An 18,127-nucleotide genomic window follows, 5' to 3' on the forward strand; every position below is an offset into this window, starting at 1 on the left:
GTGCAGGTACCTAGTGGTGCGTGGCCTTCGGATCAGCCTCCCTCTCCTCCACTTTTGCTGTCTATTGGACGGATTGGTCTCCAACCATCTCGTACCGATGGTTTATTGTCACCCCCCAGATGGCAACTGAGGCTAGTGCTGCCTAAGCATGGGCTATTCACAGGGCGGCAGCTATTCTTCGTTTTCAGCCGCCTGTGGTTTCCCTGCCTTCTGATCCTTTGCTGGATCTTCTCCACATGGAGCCTGTTGAGGTGGAGCATTTGCTACCCCTTGGGGCATCTTTGTTTGACATAATGCTTGGCACATGGGCGAGGCCTTCCTCCGGTGACCCTGTTGAATGGGCCATTGCTCGTCAACACCATCCTGCCCCGTATCATCCACTCTGCCTGTCCCTTTCCCTCAGAGCCCAGGGCCTAGTTTTTCAGGGGGCTTTTGACTTACAGTGTTCCTCCGCCTTGCCACTGTTACCTCCCACCAGGGAGTCTAGGGGGTTGGACACGAGTGGTCGTCGGCTTTTCGCCTTTGCCAGTGCTGGCATCCGCGCATTAAATACAGCTTGCGTGTTCGCATCCTCTATTCTTTTGGACTTAGTCAAGACCCTTCTTCCTTCTATTCCAGAAGGGCCGCGCGTAGAATTACTTCCACTTCTGCATGATGGCAGGGAAAAGGCGCAATTTTCCCTCCGCTCTTCCCTTGACACAACTGACTCGGTGGGACGGGCTCTTGCTCGGTCTGTGGCTTTGCACCGCCATGCATGGCTGTGCGACAGTCGTTTCCCAGACAATGTTCGGGATGCTCTTCGAGTTCTGCCATTCAATGGCTTGGATCTTTTTGAAAAAAATGCAGATTCGGCCGTCTCCTGCCTCTTGTCTAGGCTACCGTAAATCTTGTGGCACGACTTCCTGCCTTATGTTTGTCTTCTGCATAGGAGATATTGCCTTGTTGGTTTGATTTCTAAAAAAAAAGGAGAAAAAAAACGGGTTCTTGCACAGTGCCGGGATAGTGTAAGTGGTTGTTCCGCTAATTCAGTATTCGTTCAGTACAGCCGGATGGCTGGTTCTGTCATCCTTCCACTCCTCTGAATGTGTGTTTTGCCCAAGAGGCCCCCCCTCATAGGGGTTGAGACTTACCCTATGAGGGGTATTTGCTGGCTATGGGGTGACTGCCTTAGCCTTGGTATACTCCTATGGAGTATTCCTCACGGACATCCTTCTGGGAGTCAGGCTGTCCTATTTTTCAGCTGTGATCCTCATGTTAGCATCGCTCTATTGCACTTCGGTTGCAATTGGCTCCAGTTGTCTGTAGTGCTTCTAGGCCTAGGCATGGGTTCCTTGCCCTGCCGCCTCTCCCTCCCCTGCCTTGGTGAGTTCTTTATGTTTTTTCAACATTGTAGTGATCCTCTTGTCTATGATGGCGGCTCATCTTTGACTGCCACTGTCTCTCGGGGCCCTTGTTCCCTTCAGTTCAGGCGCAGTTCTTTCATGGCTGATGCCCTGTCCTCGTTTTGCGCCAGGGACAAAAGCCGCTGTGCGGCATGCTTATTACTTTCTGATAGATACATCTGCCGTGTGGATTCCTCTCATTGTGAATATCCCCCAGCATCAGCAACATTTGGAAATTCTTTTTGTAGCTTCGCGCCGACGTGGACCCGGACGTCACAGAGGCACGGCATCGCTCGCGACTCCGCTGGCGTCACCGACGCCTATAATAGGCCCACGCCGGCGTGATGACATCAGTTCCCTTTTTTCCGCGTCGTCGACGCTAACGGTTTTCTGGGATCGTCTGTAGCCTTTACTGTAACTTTGTTACTTGCTATTTTTCTAGTCTCTTTGTCTTCTCTATTTCATCATGACCTCGAAGAAGACCGGGTTTAAAGCCTGCGGAGAATGTAAAAAAATTATGTCCATTACAGACCCACATGAATGCTGTTTGTGGTGTCTGAGCTCCGACCACGACGTCAAGGACTGCCAATCCTGCAGGAAGATGACACCCAAGGCCCTCCGGGAAAGAGAAGCAAAACTTCTTGTTGCCAAGTTTAAAGAAGGAAAAGAGAAGAAGAAATCAAGACCGCGAACTCGACGCTCGAAGTCAAGGTCTCGATCGAGGTCGCGATCGGATTCGTCCTCAGCCCATGCTTCAAGATCTTCTAGAAAAAAGCATAAAAAGAGAACCCATGAATCCCGACATCGATCGAGGAAGGAGTCGGGTTCCAAGCCGAAGTCGCAGGTGAAACTGGTCGAGAAGGTAGTTTCTTCGGCTTCGGAGGAACAGGATGCCGAGGTAGAGGTGTCGCATGCGAACTCGCCGAGTTCGCCGAAGCAGAAGGCTGTTCCATCTCCGGACCCATCCCATCCTTCAGGTCGGGAGGATGAAGGTGAGGAGGAGGAGGTTGGTGAGGGAGGGGCTCAGCTGCCCGAAGGTCGTACGACTCCGGTGCACCAGCCCGAAGAAGAGATCGACGTCGTTTCGACTCCACGACCTCAAGAGCAACCTGGGGGTTCATACCCTGACTTCCCGGCTCCAGGTCAGGACCCTACGCATTTCTTGAATGCGATGTTCGGAATCTATTCAAGGGCTATGTATCCCTCTGGGGCTCCTACCGGTCCCATGGGTCCGATGGCATATGGTCTAGGTGTTCCTCAATCCTATGCACCTGCGCCCTTTATGCCCTTTATGCCGGCTCCGACGCTGCATTGGCATTATCCGACTCCGGCGAGGCCTTCGACTCCGAAGCCATCGACGCCGAGATCGATTACTCCGATTCCTTCGACACCAGTTCCATCAACTTTAATGCCGAACCCTGAGCGATGTCGTGAATCTCTCCCTCGTCCGACGTCGAGTTCGACGACGCCTCCGGCTCCGTCTGAGTCGATTGCGGATCCGACGGCTTCGAATGTGAAGCTAAGATCTAGGCGTGAAGCCCAAAGATTGATGGAGGAAGAAAGATATAGAGGGGAGAATCTGGAGGAGGGCGAGCTACAGGATTTTGAGGACCCTTTTGAGGACCTGTCTGTAGCTAGTGGTCTAGAACTGTCACCTGAATGGGACCTTGTTTCAGTTTCTAATGAACCCTCAAAGGATGTGACACCTTATCATGTGGTGATAAAGAAGGCTGCAAGTTTATTGAACATTGCTCTACCAACTGCAGAATTGAAATCTAATCTGCTCACAGAGGTCCTTCACTCTCCTTCTTCAGTGACTGAACCTTTACTACCTTTTAATGATGCCTTGAAGGATCCGATTTTAGAAATTTGGAAAAATCCTATATCAGCTCCTGCTGTATCTAGGGATGTAGCCAGGAGGTATAGAGCAGCTCCTGAAGACCCGCAATTTTTAACCTCTCATCCTCTGCCGGAGAGTTTGATGGTGCAGGCTGCCTGTTCCAAACGATCTACGGGCGCATTTCCACAGGTCCCAGCAGAAAAGGAGTCGAGAAAGCAGGATCAGGCTGCTAAAAAGGTCTTTTCCTCTGCCAGTATGGCTTTGAAGTCCACAAACGCAACCTGCTTGATGGGGCGTTATATCCACGCTCTTATGGACACTGTGAAACAGTTGGTGCCCAAAATACCTGAGGAGGATAGAAAAGACTTCCAGGAGGTAATCTCTGATACTCAAGCTGCAGCAAGGCAGGTTATTCAAAGTGGGTTGGACACGGCTGACTCTGTGGCGAGGGTCATGGTTTCTTCAGTAGCGACAAGAAGAGCTGCATGGCTGAAATCTAGTGAGTTTTCCACAGATGTCCAGGCTGCATTGATGGATCTTCCATTTGACGGGTCTGGATTGTAAAAAAGCAGACACTGCTTTGGAACGCTTTAAAGATAGCAGAGCAACAGCAAAGTCGTTGGGCCTTCAGACCAGGGGCACTTTTGGCAGACGTTCAACAGGATTTGGCAGATCTTCTTTTCAAACCTATAAGTCAACCCAGCAGCAGCCTCAGCAGCAGCAAAACACATTATATAGAGCTTATAGAGGCAAACAAAGGGCCCGAGCTCGAGGCCGTAACGCTTCCTCCTCTTCCCCATCCCAGCCCCCAGCCACCGCAGCAAAGCAGCCCTAGATTCACCATTCCGGATCATGTGGGCCCAGTGGGGGGCCGGCTTACCCATTTTCTACAAGATTGGGAAATGATAACATCGGATCTTTGGGTTCTCAATCTTGTAGAGAATGGGTATGCTCTTCCCTTTCGGGAATTTCCCCCAAATTATCCTCCTTGCAAGGGTTATTGTTCGGAGGACCACCTGCTTCTCCTGCAGGAAGAAGTCCTGGCTCTGTTTCGAAAAGGTGCAATAGAGGTGGTTCCGGAGCAGGAGAGGGGTCAGGGATGCTACTCCCGGTATTTCCTGATCCCCAAAAAGGATGGCAGGCTTCGGCCAATTCTGGATCTCAGGATCTTGAACCTTTACCTGAAACAGGAAAAGTTCAAGATGCTCACTCTTGCACAGGTTCTTCAAGCGCTGCTGGAAGAAGATTGGATGGTGTCGATCGACTTGCAGGACGCGTATTTTCATATTCCCATCGTGAAGTCGCACAGAAAGTATCTCCGTTTTACAGTTGGGTCGTAAAACTACCAGTTTCCGGTCCTTCCGTTTGGTCTTACTACTGCGCCACGAGTCTTCACCAAGGTGATGGCAGTGGTGGCAGCACATCCCAGGAGGTCGGGGATACATGTATTCCCCTATCTGGACGACTGGCTGATCAAAGCGGTGTCGCCGGAGAAGGTGTTCCATCATCTGCAAGAGACAACTCAGTTGTTACACAAGTTGGGTTTTTCAATAAATGTACCCAAATCTCACCTGGTGCCCTCCCAGCGCAACCTGTTCATAGGTGCGGTACTGGACACTACTGTTTGTCGTGCATTCCCTCCACCTCAAAGGATTCACGACATTCAGGAAATGATTCCTTTGTTCTACAATGGAGCGGTCGTTCCAGTCCTGAAGGTTCTTCGCCTGCTCGGTCTGATGGCTTCTTGCATTCTATTGGTCAACCATGCACGCTGGCACATGAGGGCACTCCAGTGGTGCCTCCGCAGGCAGTGGTATCAGCACAACGGAGATCTTAGGGAGTCAGTGAATATCTCCAGAGAAGCTGCAGCGGATCTGTCTTGGTGGAGCGTGGAAGGCAATCTGTCGCAAGAAAAGCCTTTTCAACTTCCTCCATCAGTGGCCACGGTGATAACGGATGCATCCACTCTCGGGTGGGGTGCTCATCTGGGGGACCTGGAGATCAAGGGTCTTTGGTCTCCAGAGGAAAGGTTGCTTCATATCAACCTTCTGGAATTGCGGGCAATACGACTGGCGCTCAAGGCCTTCCTCCCTTCCCTTCACGGTCAGTCGGTTCAGGTCCTGATGGACAACACGACCGCGATGTGGTACATCAACAAGCAGGGAGGAGTGGGGTCGCAGTGTCTCTGCAGAGAGGCTCTGCGTCTCTGGTCCTGGGTTCAGGACCATAAGATTTGTCTGATGGCAAATCATCTAGCCGGAGTTCAGAACTTTCGTGCAGACAGTCTCAGTCGGCAGTTCTCTGCCGACCACGAGTGGAAGCTTCACCTGGAGGTTGTTCACGACATCTTTCAGATGTGGGGGACTCCTCGGGTGGACCTGTTCGCCACTCACGAGAATGCTCACTGCCTGTCATTCTGCAGTCTCCAGTATCCGATGCAAGGAGCCTTGGGGGACGCGTTTCAGTTGAGTTGGAACTCGCAACTCCTTTACGCGTTTCCTCCCATACCTTTGATTCCTCGGGTTGTGAGGAAAATTCGCCAAGACCGGGCCCAAGTTATATTGATCGCCCCGGATTGGCCAAGACGGGTGTGGTACTCACACCTTCTCCACCTCTCCTCTCACCCGCCGCTCCGTCTCCCTCACAGGGCAGATCTCCTCTCCCAGATGGAGGGGCAGGTTCTACACCCCCACCTCCAGACCTCACACCATGCCTGGAGATTGAACGGGGCAACCTGAGTTCTTTTTCTCTCCCGCCTGACGTGATGGATGTCATCTTGTCAGCCAGGCGTGACTCCACTAAGTCCATCTATTCTTATAGGTGGTCAAAATTTGTCACGTGGTGTGGGGAGAAATCTATAGACCCTTTGAGAGCCCATTTGTCTGATGTTCTCCAGTTTGCCCTTTCTCTGGCGCAACAGGGGCTTGCCGTCGCCACAGTGAAGGGCTATCTTTCAGCACTGTCGGCATTTCTCTGTTTGCCTGACCAGCCATCTCTTTTTAAATCTCCTGTGGTTTTAAGGTTTTTGAAGGGCCTCACGAATAAGTACCCTCCTAATCCTTTTATTGTGCCTCAGTGGGACTTAAATCTTGTTTTGACTTTTCTGATGGGTGCTCCTTTTGAGCCTCTTCACAAATGTCCTATGAGGCTTTTGACTCTTAAGACAGTTTTCCTTGTTGCAATAACCTCGGCAAGGAGGGTAAGTGAGCTTCAAGCTCTTAATTCCAAGCCCCCTTTCTTGTCCATTCATGCTGATCGAATGGTTCTTAGGACCAGGGCTGCTTTTCTGCCTAAGGTGGTGACTCCTTTCCACCTTGGCCAATCCATTACCCTTCCTACCTTTTATCCTCCCCCACACCCTTCCAAGGAGGAGGAGAGGTTGCACCGTCTGGTCCCCAGGAGGGCGGTGTCTTTTTATCTGGACAGATCGAAAGACTGTCGGTTTGATGACCAGCTCTTCATTGGTTTTGCTGGCTGCAAGAGAGGAAGAGCGGTCCATAAAAGAACTTTATCAAAATGGATCGTCCTCTGTATAAAGATCTGCTACTCTTTGGCCGGTAAGGAACCACCAGAGGGTATAAGGGCTCATTCTACAAGAGCTAAGTCTTCATCCTCAGCATTGGCTAGAGGTGTTCCTGTAGAGGATATTTGTAGAGCGGCAACTTGGTCTTCTCTCCACACTTTCGTGAAGCATTACTGCTTGGATACCGAGGTGAGGAGGGACGGCCATTTTGCGCACTCTGTCCTCCAGGATTTTCTGGTATAGAAGAGTGGACACCCTCCTCCGGGAGTGGGGACTGCTGTGGGACTCTATTCACAAGGTGAGGAATCCACACGGCAGATGTATCTATCAGAAGAACAAGTTACTTACCTTCGGTAACGCTTTTTCTGGTAGATACAATATCTGCCTGTGGATTCCTCACTGACCCACCCGCCTCCCCGTTGTCCACTCTTCTATGCCAGTGTTTCTATTATGTGTTTATCTTGTTGTCATATGTTTTATTGCATTTGCTTCACACTGTGTGTGTTACCTTGATATTGGTACTGCGTATACTGTGTATATGTCTACTGTCATTGGTCCGTCCGTGTGCCTCGAAGGCACGGAAAAAAGGGCGGAACTGATGTCATCACGCCGGCGTAGGCCTATTATAGGCGTTGTTGACGTCAGCGGAGTCGCGAGCGATGCCGTTCCTCTGTGACGTCCGGGTCCACGTCGGCACGAAGCTACAAAAAGAATTTCCGAATGTTGCTGACGCAGGGGGATATTCAAAAGGTGAGGAATCCACAGGCAGATATTGTATCTACCAGAAAAAGCGTTACCGAAGGTAAGTAACTTGTTCATTGGAACAAACTTGGGTGCACCCTGGTATGTCTGCTATCATAAGGTGTTGCTTCTATGGTCAGCCCTTACTGGGCTTGTCTTTCAAGGTAGCAGATTTACCATGTCTGTCTCTGCTGTACATTGTCTTATGGCCTTGTTTTCTGCCCACTTTCCCAAAAGCAGTTTTTCCACATTCCCTGCTGCTTCCACGCAGGTGTTATCTAGAATGTGTTTTCTTTCTCTCACCTGGTATACATATGGGGGTTTTCATGCTGTTCTTGGACGGCTTGTGGTGCCTTTGCCTCCCCATGTTTCCTGTTCTTTATGAGCTTCATGGTCTGCTGTTGCTGCGCTGGCTTGCAGTCCCCACCGTGTTTCATCACCTTCTTGATGGCTATGTTTCCTCGGAAACTTCATGGGGTTCAGTCACAGACCCGCCTCCTCTATGGGTATGGCTTTGGTATCTAGTCTAAGTTAAGGAATCTGCGGCTAGATCTCTCTATCAGATGAACTAGTTACTTACCTTCGGTAATGATGTATCTGGGAGAGACACAGTCTAGCCGCAGATTCCTTAACGCCTGCCCATCCTCCCCGTTCTGCGGGGACCTTTTTCAGGTTGGGTTTTCTATACTCGCCTCTCTCCGGGTGGCTTGACCTTTCTACAGGGTGACATTTTCACTTCGCTCCAACACAAAGTGTTGATTCTGTTTTCATTGCTCTACTCTAACTGTTCACGTGACTTTGGCGGTATGCTCATATGTCATGTGTCCTTTCCAAACCTGTGCCTGGATTGTACGGTGTGGGATCTATTCAGGTTTTTTCCCACCCTCCGCTCTCCCCTTCTCCGTCGCCTTGGGGTCTCTTACCACCCCTGCAACCCATTGGTTTAAGTCTATCTTGCTCTGCCACATTCTATTGGTCTTTTTTTGCGGTTGCGGCGTCTCTTTCTGGTGACGACTTATGGTGCAATTGTCCTTGATCCTATGTTCTGGACTTGTTGTCTTTCACAGCTATACATTATAGTTGCAGGTTTTCTGTCGTCTGCCATGCTGCTTTTTCACAACTTCATCTGCCTCCACAGGTGGTGTGGCCTTCGCATTTGTAGGGTTGCTTCTCAGAGCGGTGCTCTGCTCTTTCCTTTTACCCAGTTTGCAGCATTCATTGCCTGGCACTGCCCTTTATGATTCTATTGTTCTACACTTTTACACACTCACACTGTTTCCATATTCTCACAGTTTTTGGTGGTGGCTCTGCGTTGTGGCGCTGAAAAGTTTCTCAGACAAAAACTGATATCAGCGCGCCGGGAGGGGCATATATGGCTGTCGTCACGTCAGGGTGGAGCTGTGCCGCACCGTCCCCCTGCGCAGAGGTGCTGCTGCGGAAAGTTTTCCGGATTCAGTCTGATGTCTGGAAATGTTCTAAGTTAAGGAATCTGCGGCCAGACTGTGTTTTTACCAGATACATAGTTACCAAAGGTAAGTAACTCAGTCTTTTTGCATTACAGCAAGAACACTTGAGGGGGTGTCGATCAATTTGCAGGATGTATATTTTCACATCCCCATCCTGAAGTCGCATCGGAAGTATCTCCGTTTCACGGTAGGGTCCCAAACTATCAGTTTGCGGTCCTCCCGTTTGGACTTACTTCCGCACCTCGAGTCTTCACAAAGGTGATGGCGAAGGTGGCAGCTCATCTCAGAAAGTCGGGGATTCCTGTTTTCCCTTACCTGGACAACTGGCTGTTCAAAGCAAAGTCGCCGGAGATGGTGCTGCATCATATTCAGGTAACAGCGCGGCTGTGGTACGTTTTGGGTTTCTCTATAATTGTGCCCAATGCTCACCTGGTACCCTCACAGTGCAACCTGTTCATAGGGGCAGTACTGGATACTACAGTGTGTTGAGGATTTCCACCTCCGCAGAGGATTCGCGACATTCAGGAAATGATTTCCTTGTTTCACGATGGAACGGTTGTTCCAGCCCTCAAGGTCCTACACCTGCTCGGTCTGTTCGCTTCCTGCATTCTGTATGTCAACCATGCACGCTGGCACATGAGGGCGCTCCAGTGGTATCTCCGCAGGCAGTGGTATCAGCACAACGGGGTCTCAGGGAGTCAGTCAGGATCTCCACAGAACCTGCAGTGGATCTGTCTTGGTGGAGTGTTCAGGGCAACTTGTCTCAAGGGAAACCCTTTCAGCTTCCTCCACCGGTGGCTACAGTGATCACACATGCCTCCTCTCTAGGGTGGGGTGCTCATCTGGGGGATCTGGAAAGGTTGCTTCATATCAACCTTTTGGAATTGTGGGCTATTTGTTTGGCACTAAAGGCATTCCTTCCGTCACTTCACGGTCAGTCAGTTCAGGTCCTGACGGACAACACTACCGCAATGTGGTACATCAATAAACATAGAGGTGTAGGGTTGTTTCATCTCTGCAGAGAGGCTCTGCGACTCTGGTCATGGGCTCAGGGCTGTCAGATTTGTGGGTTTGCAAATCATTTGGCCGGTGTGCTGAATATATGTGCGGACAGTCTCAGTCGGCATTACTCGGCCGACCACGAGTGGTGGCTTCATCCAGAGGTAGTCCATATTGTCTTCAAGATGTAGAAATTTGCTTGGTTGGACCGCTTTGCCACTCACAAGAATGCGCACTGCCCGTCGTTCTGCAGTCTCCAGTTTCCGATGTAGGGAGCTTTGGGGGATGCGTTTGATTTGGATTAGAGTTCACAGCTCCTTTACGCATTTCCTCCCATACCCTTGATTCCTCGAGTTTAGAGGAGAATTCGCCAAGACTAGGCCCAAGTCATGTTGATCACTCCGGATTGGCCAAGAAGGGTGTGGTACACAGATCTACTTCACCTCTCATTGCACCCTCTGATCCGTCTCCCTCACAGGGCAGACTTCCTCTCGCAGTCACAGGGGCAGGTTCTACACCCCTACCTCCGGAGCTTGCACCTTCATGCCTGAAGATTGAACAGGCCAACCTGAGTTCTTTCTCTCTCCCACCGGATGTGGTGGATGTTATTTTATCAACCAGGAGACAATCCGCCAAATCTGTTTATTCCTCTTGGTAGTCCAAATTTGTTAAATGGTGTGGAGAGAGGTTAATTGATCCTTTGAAAGCCTGTTTGCCTAACATTCTGGAGTTTACCCTTTGTTTGGCCCAGCAGTGTTGTGCTGTGTCTACAGTAAAGGGATATTTGTCAGCTTTGTCGGCTTTTCTATTTTTGCCAGACCAGCCGTCTTTGTATAAGTCCCCCATTGTTATGAGGTTCATTAAGGGCCTTACTAATAGGTTTCCTCCCACTCCTTTCATTATGCCTCAGTGAGATTTAAATCTTGTTCTTACATTTCTAATAGGTTCTCCTTTTGAGCCTCTTCATAGTTGCCCGTTGAGGCTTCTTTCCTTCAAAACTGTCTTTCTGATCGATATTACCTCGGCTAGGAGGGTAGGTGAGCTTCAGGCTTTTAGTTCAAAACCTCTGTTTTTGACCATTCATGCAGTAAAGATGGTTCTCAGGACCAGGGCTGCTTTCCTGCCTAAGGTGGTTACTCCTTACCATCTTGGGCAATAGATTACTTTACCTGCCTTCTATCCTCACCCTTCCAAGGTGGAAGAGAGACTTCATCGTTTGATCCTAAGAGGGCTGTCAGTTTCCATTTCGACAGAACCAAGGATCTGAGGCTGGACGATCAGCTCTTTGTGGGTTACGTTGGGCAAATGAAAGGCAAGGCTATGCACAAGCGGACTCGCATCAAGAGCTGGCACGCCTTGGCCAAGAAGGAACCGCCTGAAGGTATCAGAGCTCATTCCACCAGAGCTAAGTCTTATTCTTCTGCTCTGTCTAGAGCTGTTCCTGTTGTTAATATTTTTAAGGCAGCAACTTGGGCATCCCTCCACACCTTTGCGAAACATTACTGCTTGGATTCTGAGGTTAGGATGGGCGGCCATTTTGTACGCTCTGTGCATCAGGAATTTTTGGTATAGGTTGGTGAACACCCTCCTCCGGGAGTGGGGCTGCTGTGGGATTCAATTCAAAAGGTGAGGAATCCACAGGCAGATGTATCCATCAGAAGAACAAGTTACTTACCTTCTGTAACACTTTTTCTGGTGGATACAGTATCTGCCTGTCGATTCCTCACTAACCCACCAGCCTTCCCATTGTCACCTTCGTATACCAAAGGTTTTATCAACTATTTAACATGGTTGTTTTCCTGTGTATTTTAAATGCCTTGTTTCGTTCATAGGAAATACCTAGTTAGTTTTGCTTTTCCTATGATTCTTTAGACTGTTTGTATTTATGTTTATATTGTATACTGTGTATACTTCAATTATGATATTGGTCCACCTGTTCACCTCGGAGGCACAGAAAAAATGGGTGGAACTGACGTCAGCACGCCAACGAGGTCTATTTGTGTCTCCGATGACGTCAGATGGAGTCGCGAGCAGAGCTGTGTCATAGTGGCTTCCTCTTCAACGTGGGAGAGCTAGGAAAAAAGTTTCTACGGAATGCTGGTGCAGGGGTAATTCAAAAGGGGAGGAATCCACGGCAGATACTGTATCCACCAGAAAAAGCGTTACCAAAGGTAAGTAACTTGTTCTTTACAGGTGAAGCCAACCTTTTCCCTGCTTAGAAGATTTCGGCTTTTTGGGGCAGTCCTTCACAAAATGACCAACTAATCCATAATACAAACATAGATGTCCAGATCTATGTCTTCCTTTTTCTTCCTTGGTCAAAGGACCTCTAATCAATCCTATTTGCATAGGCTCATCCGAAATTACGTTTTCAGAGAATTTGTGGCCTTCTATCTTTATTCAGCAAACCAAGGAGGGAGTGGATGAAAATCTCTTCTCCTTTCATTCCATCGCTCACTCATTCGATGATAAAGTTGCAAGACCAGGTCTATCAGTTCTGAAACTTCAGTGGGTCTTCTTGGGATTTGAGCTAAAGCATCTTTGAGCTCATCTTTTAACCCTCAATAGAAGATTGCAGCTCTTTTACCTTCTGGACAATTTGTCTCCACTATTAATTTGTTAAAGTAGGCCAGATATCCAACCAAATCCCTGTTGCCTTATCTTAGCTCCAATAATTCATTATCAGTAGCCTGTGAAGCTGACCGACGGTCAAAGATCCATAGGAATTCAGTTTTAAAATGTTCCAAGTTATATAACACTGGGTCATTACGAGTGACCAACGACATCGACCAAGCAGCTGCATTGCTGTTCAGGTATAACAGTATGAATGCCACTTTCAATTGATCTTCTGAAAAAATTACTGGCTGACACAAAAAATGCAGAGAACATTGAGTCAGAAATATCTGCGCCTTTTGAGGATCACCACTGAATCTCTCAGGAGGTGCCAAAGGTATGATTGGGTAGATTGTGTGAATTACCTGAGTAGAAATATCTGACGAGGATGGGTTACTAGGCATACTTTGAGTGTCCTTAAAACCAGAACCTGAAGTTACCCCTACAACAAACTCATCTAACTTCTGTATAGTCTGAATTGATTCCTGACTAGATCTCCTGACAATCCTCCTCAAAGACGTGTTTCCTTAACTGCACTGTTAAATTGTTTTTGCATTCCCTCTAATATGGTGGCCAAAGTTTTTTAATCTATTCCTCCTGCCATACTGTTCAGGGGGAGACCTGTTAATCCTCAATTAAGAGGAATGGCACTTCAATCTGTCAGACTCTGTACAGCAATCTCCTCAGGAGCAGATGCCCTTACCCCAACTCCCTTCTACTGCTGCCAGTGACAACTGAATAACAACTGTCAAAGGCTTCAGCCCGGGGGAAAGGGGAAGTGGAAAGACAAAACAAGAGAGACTGCCTCAGGATACAGGTTCTTCTTCAGGAATTTTTCTTTAAACCTGGAAGAATGAAACATAAACAATTACTTCTGCCTAGTCCTACTCTGCACAACAGATCCCCTTAATGTTATCTAGTTACCTGTTCTGTGAGAGGAATTGAAAATCAATCAATTGAAGTATTACTCATTAATTTTAGTAAAGAGTCTTTAATACAGTCTTATAAGTTAGAATCTCCAAGTGGATAAGTATCCTTGGTTGATTGTTAATCTAGAATATCATGTCCATTAATTCAATTGAAATGAAGTTCTAGCTGCTGTTAGTAGATGTTCACGCAGCAAAATTGAAGCTCTAGTCTGGAGTTAGCGGGTGCTCACACTACTATTATCTGATGCTCAACTGTGCTGCAAAAACGCAGATGCGCAATGCCCAAAAAATAGATTAGGTACGTTTACTTGGATAAGTGGAGAAAGCTCCTCTTCACTGAAGCTCTCTCTGGTACTCAGACACTGGCGCTCCCATGTAGAAATGCTTCTGCACCAACCTGAGAGTTGGAATTGACAAACTCTGAAACTCTACTCCGGGAACAAAATTATGACGAGGTTTTTGTCAGGAAATAACAAAATTCAAGAACACAGTGGTACTAGAGGCTTTCTGGAGACAACACTTCAAAAACTGTCTAACGGCACCACATAAATTATCTTTGTGGAAGCGCACTGACTGGAATAACTGCTCAACAGTAAAGCTACAGTTAAAGTGCACCGCTCAAACCTCGCGCAGGCGCATTGTTGCTTCTAGGGGATCTCGAGCCTAAACAACTAGACCGAGAACCCAAACAGGAAACGATTATGAGCGTATCATTTAGATTGGGGATGGAACCCCTCAATCCATAGAAAATGGATCGTAGGGAAGCCTTCCAACTGGGGCTGAGTCTTCTCCAGTGTAGATATTTAACAGAAGGCATTTTTACAAGGTGATGAACAGTTCTTTTGGTAACAACACTGGAACAAGAAAGAGGGTTCTTGACACCACATCAACCTTCTGAAGCTTTGGGCGATCCGTCTTGCACTAAAAGCATTCCTTCCCTCTGTCCGAGAAAGAGTGGTGCAGGTGTTCAAGGACAACACCACCGCCATGTGGTACTGCAACAAACAGGGCGGGGTGGGGTCATGGACCATATGTTAAGAAGCTCTCCGTCTCTGGACATGGCTTGAACATCAGGCAATATCCCTGGTAGTTCAACACCTGGCTGGTTCTCTGAATGCCAGGGGATTCCAACTCAGCCGTAGGTAAATGATGGATCACAAATGGCTTCTTAACTCAGAGGAGGCACAAGGTCTCTTTCAGCAGTGGAGAGAGCCTTGGTTAGATCTATTCGCCACCGAAGAAAACGCGCAATGTCAGCAATTCTACGCGTTGGAATTTCCAAGGGGGTACTCGCTACCTGACCCTTTTTGTCGCAAGTAGAGTTGCGGTCTTCTATCCGCCTGTACCACTTCTGCCCAGAGTGCTGAAGAAGATCAAGCGTGACCGGGCCCAAGTCTTCCTTTTGCGTCAGCCCTATCCTAGCCCTATCCCTATCCTAGCCTCCGTTGGCTCAGACTACCCAAGCCGTGTGTGGACGCGGTACATTCCGTCCTCGGAATGGAGGCCAGAAGTTGTCTACCACACTGCCCCCAGCAGCCGCAGCCTCCAAGCACTCCTTGGCTGATTCTGCAGGAGCACTCTACTCCAGTGGGTGGGAGAAATAGTCATCATCTCACCGATGGAGATCTATAGCAACAGACAAGTGGGTCTTGCAGATCGTCCAGGAGGGCTATTCTCTTCCATTCCTTTCTTTCCTTCCTCCTATTCCGCCAAGTCAGGAACGGCTGGTGGAGGATCATTTAAAATTGCTCCAAGAGGAAGTTACAGCTCTTTTGTTTAAAGGAGCTAAAAAAAAGGGTCCCAGCTTCAGAAGTAGGCAGTGGCTGTTATTCCCGCTACTTTTTGATTCTGAAGAAGAACAAGAGGCTTCTGCCCATTTTAGATCTTCAGACCGTCAATCTCTTCCTTAAAAAGGAGAAATTCAAAATGCTCACTTTGGCTAAAGTCTTGTCTGCCCTATACCAAGGAGACTGGATGGTGGTGTTGGACCTGCAGGATGCATATTTTAACTTACCCATACTGCCGGGCCACAGGCGTTACCTGCGGGTCAAGGTAGGCAGTGAGCACTTTCAGTTTACCATGCTCCCCTTCAGTCTAACCTGTGCCCCTCGGACGTTCACCAAGGTGATGGCGGTGGTTGCAACTTATCTGCACAGGTTAGGGGTATAAGTTTACCCCTACCTCAACGACTGGCTGTTGAAGGTGTTATCACCCCTGGCAGTCGTCTCCCACCTTCAGACAACGGTGAGCCTCCAGCATTTGCTGGGATTCTCTATAAACTGGCTGAAGTCAACCTTGACTCCTTCTCAGATGCTCCCTTTCATCTGAGCTGTTTTGGACACAGTGCAGATTCAGGTTTATCATCCTGAGCAGCGAGTCCAGGATATTCAGGTTATGATTCCGATATTTCAGCATCTATCTTGTATTTCGGTGAGGTTGACTCTGAGGCTGTTGATACTCATGGCCTCCTGCATCCTGTTGGTAAAATACATCTGATAGAGACTACTAGCCGCAGATTCCTTCACGTAGATTTATCCCCAGGTGTGAGACTGGACCCGGAAACTTTTCTGCCACAGTATCCCTGCACACCGTGGGCGGGCGACATCACGCGACTCCGCCCAGGCGTCGTCCGCGTATGTGACGTCAACGAGGTCACGTAAGACCCGCCCCGGCGTGCCTACGTCAGTTTTTTCCTTTTCTGCATGTAACACAGATCCGGTCCTTGCTATGGGCCTGTTTAGGGCCCCTTTTCTCCCACTTCTTTTTGGTGGAACAGTGTGCGAATGCCTTTGGGCTTCAAAACTTGCACGTTTTGTGGGCATCTCATGTCGGCGACTGACCCGCACCTCATTTGTATGTGGTGTTTGGGGAGGATTGCACCACTGATTGCGCGGCGTGCCAACAGTTGAAGCTGAAGCGCCGGATGAAACTTCTCGCGGCACGTCTCTCCAGGTCGACGTCCTCCCCTCGGTCTGCTTCGGCGGACTGCTTCAGATACGGCCGTGGTCATGGTCCTCGCCCTTCTCAGATGTCACGTGAGCATTGCTCCCCAGTGGGTAAGTGTCGCAGTTTGTCCCCAGGGTCTGGTTTCAGCCTGCAGGGTGCGTTGTCTCTCCGCGGGTGATGCGGCCCGCGTGTCATCCTATCCACCGTTTCCCCATATTGGGGCGTCGAGAGTCCAAATGGAGACATACGCAGCGGCCTTGCAGGCCTCGTTGGTGTCTCATCTTCCTTCCCCTCCTGGGGTATCAGCGGATCACTCGCCCTGCGCAGGGCCCTCCGCGGTGCTGCCGGTGGCTCCGGCCCCGGCGCCGACTGGTTCGAATCCAGGCTTGGAGGATGTGGTGCTGTTGGGGTGCGGCTCCTCCAGGGCACCTCCTTCAGGCCTCGACGTCTCTGCCTTGCTGCAAGCTCCTGCGGGAGTCCCTGTGGTGTCGCGGGAGGTAGCCAGGGCTCGGCCGCATCCCCGAGCCCCTCTCGGTCCTTTGACAGGTTGGTCCTGTCTAAGGCCGAGGTGAATGCGCTACGGCGCTGGCACCAGCTGGACTGTGTGAAGCCACAGGGGTCGGTGGAGAAATAGTCATCATCTCACCGATGGAGATCTATAGCAACAGACAAGTGGGTCTTGCAGATCGTCCAGGAGGGCTATTCTCTTCCATTCCTTTCTTTTCTTCCTCCTATTCCGCCAAGTCAGGAACGGCTGGTGGAGGATCATTTAAAATTGCTCCAAGAGGAAGTTACAGCTCTTTTGTTTAAAGGAGCTAAAAAAAGGGTCCCAGCTTCAGAAGTAGGCAGTGGCTGTTATTCCTGCTACTTTTTGATTCTGAAGAAGAACAAGAGGCTTCTGCCCATTTTAGATCTTCAGACCGTCAATCTCTTCCTTAAAAAGGAGAAATTCAAAATGCTCACTTTGGCTAAAGTCTTGTCTGCCCTATACCAAGGAGACTGGATGGTGGTGTTGGACCTGCAGGATGCATATTTTCACTTACCCATACTGCCGGGCCACAGGCGTTACCTGCGGGTCAAGGTAGGCAGTGAGCACTTTCAGTTTACCATGCTCCCCTTCAGTCTAACCTGTGCCCCTCGGATGTTCACCAAGGTGATGGCAGTGGTTGCAACTTATCTGCACAGGTTAGGGGTATAAGTTTACCCCTACCTCAACGACTGGCTGTTGAAGGTGTTATCACCCCTGGCAGTCATCTCCCACCTTCAGACAACGGTGAGCCTCCAGCATTTGCTGGGATTCTCCATAAACTGACTGAAGTCAACCTTGACTCCTTCTCAGATGCTCCCTTTCATCTGAGCTGTTTTGGACACAGTGCAGATTCAGGTTTATCATCCTGAGCAGCGAGTCCAGGATATTCAGGTTATGATTCCGATATTTCAGCATCTATCTTGTATTTCGGTGAGGTTGACTCTGAGGCTGTTGATACTCATGGCCTCCTGCATCCTGTTGGTAAGATACATCTGATAGAGACTACTAGCCGCAGATTCCTTCACGTAGATTTATCCCCAGGTGTGAGACTGGACCCGGAAACTTTTCTGCCACAGTATCCCTGCACACCGTGGGCGGGCGACATCACGCGACTCTGCCCAGGCGTCGTCCGCGTATGTGACGTCAACGAGGTCACGTA

General features: G+C 49.3%; 1 protein-coding gene across 1 annotated transcript in view; it reads left to right on the forward strand.

Annotated features, from left to right (window-relative positions):
• Positions 1 to 18,127, forward strand: part of LOC144768685 (uncharacterized) — a 9,047,330-nt gene that overhangs the window by 8,961,045 nt on the left and 68,158 nt on the right. The window lies entirely within an intron of this gene.

Source organism: Lissotriton helveticus, chromosome 7 (assembly GCF_964261635.1).
Source record: "Lissotriton helveticus chromosome 7, aLisHel1.1, whole genome shotgun sequence".
NCBI lineage: Eukaryota > Metazoa > Chordata > Amphibia > Caudata > Salamandridae > Lissotriton > Lissotriton helveticus.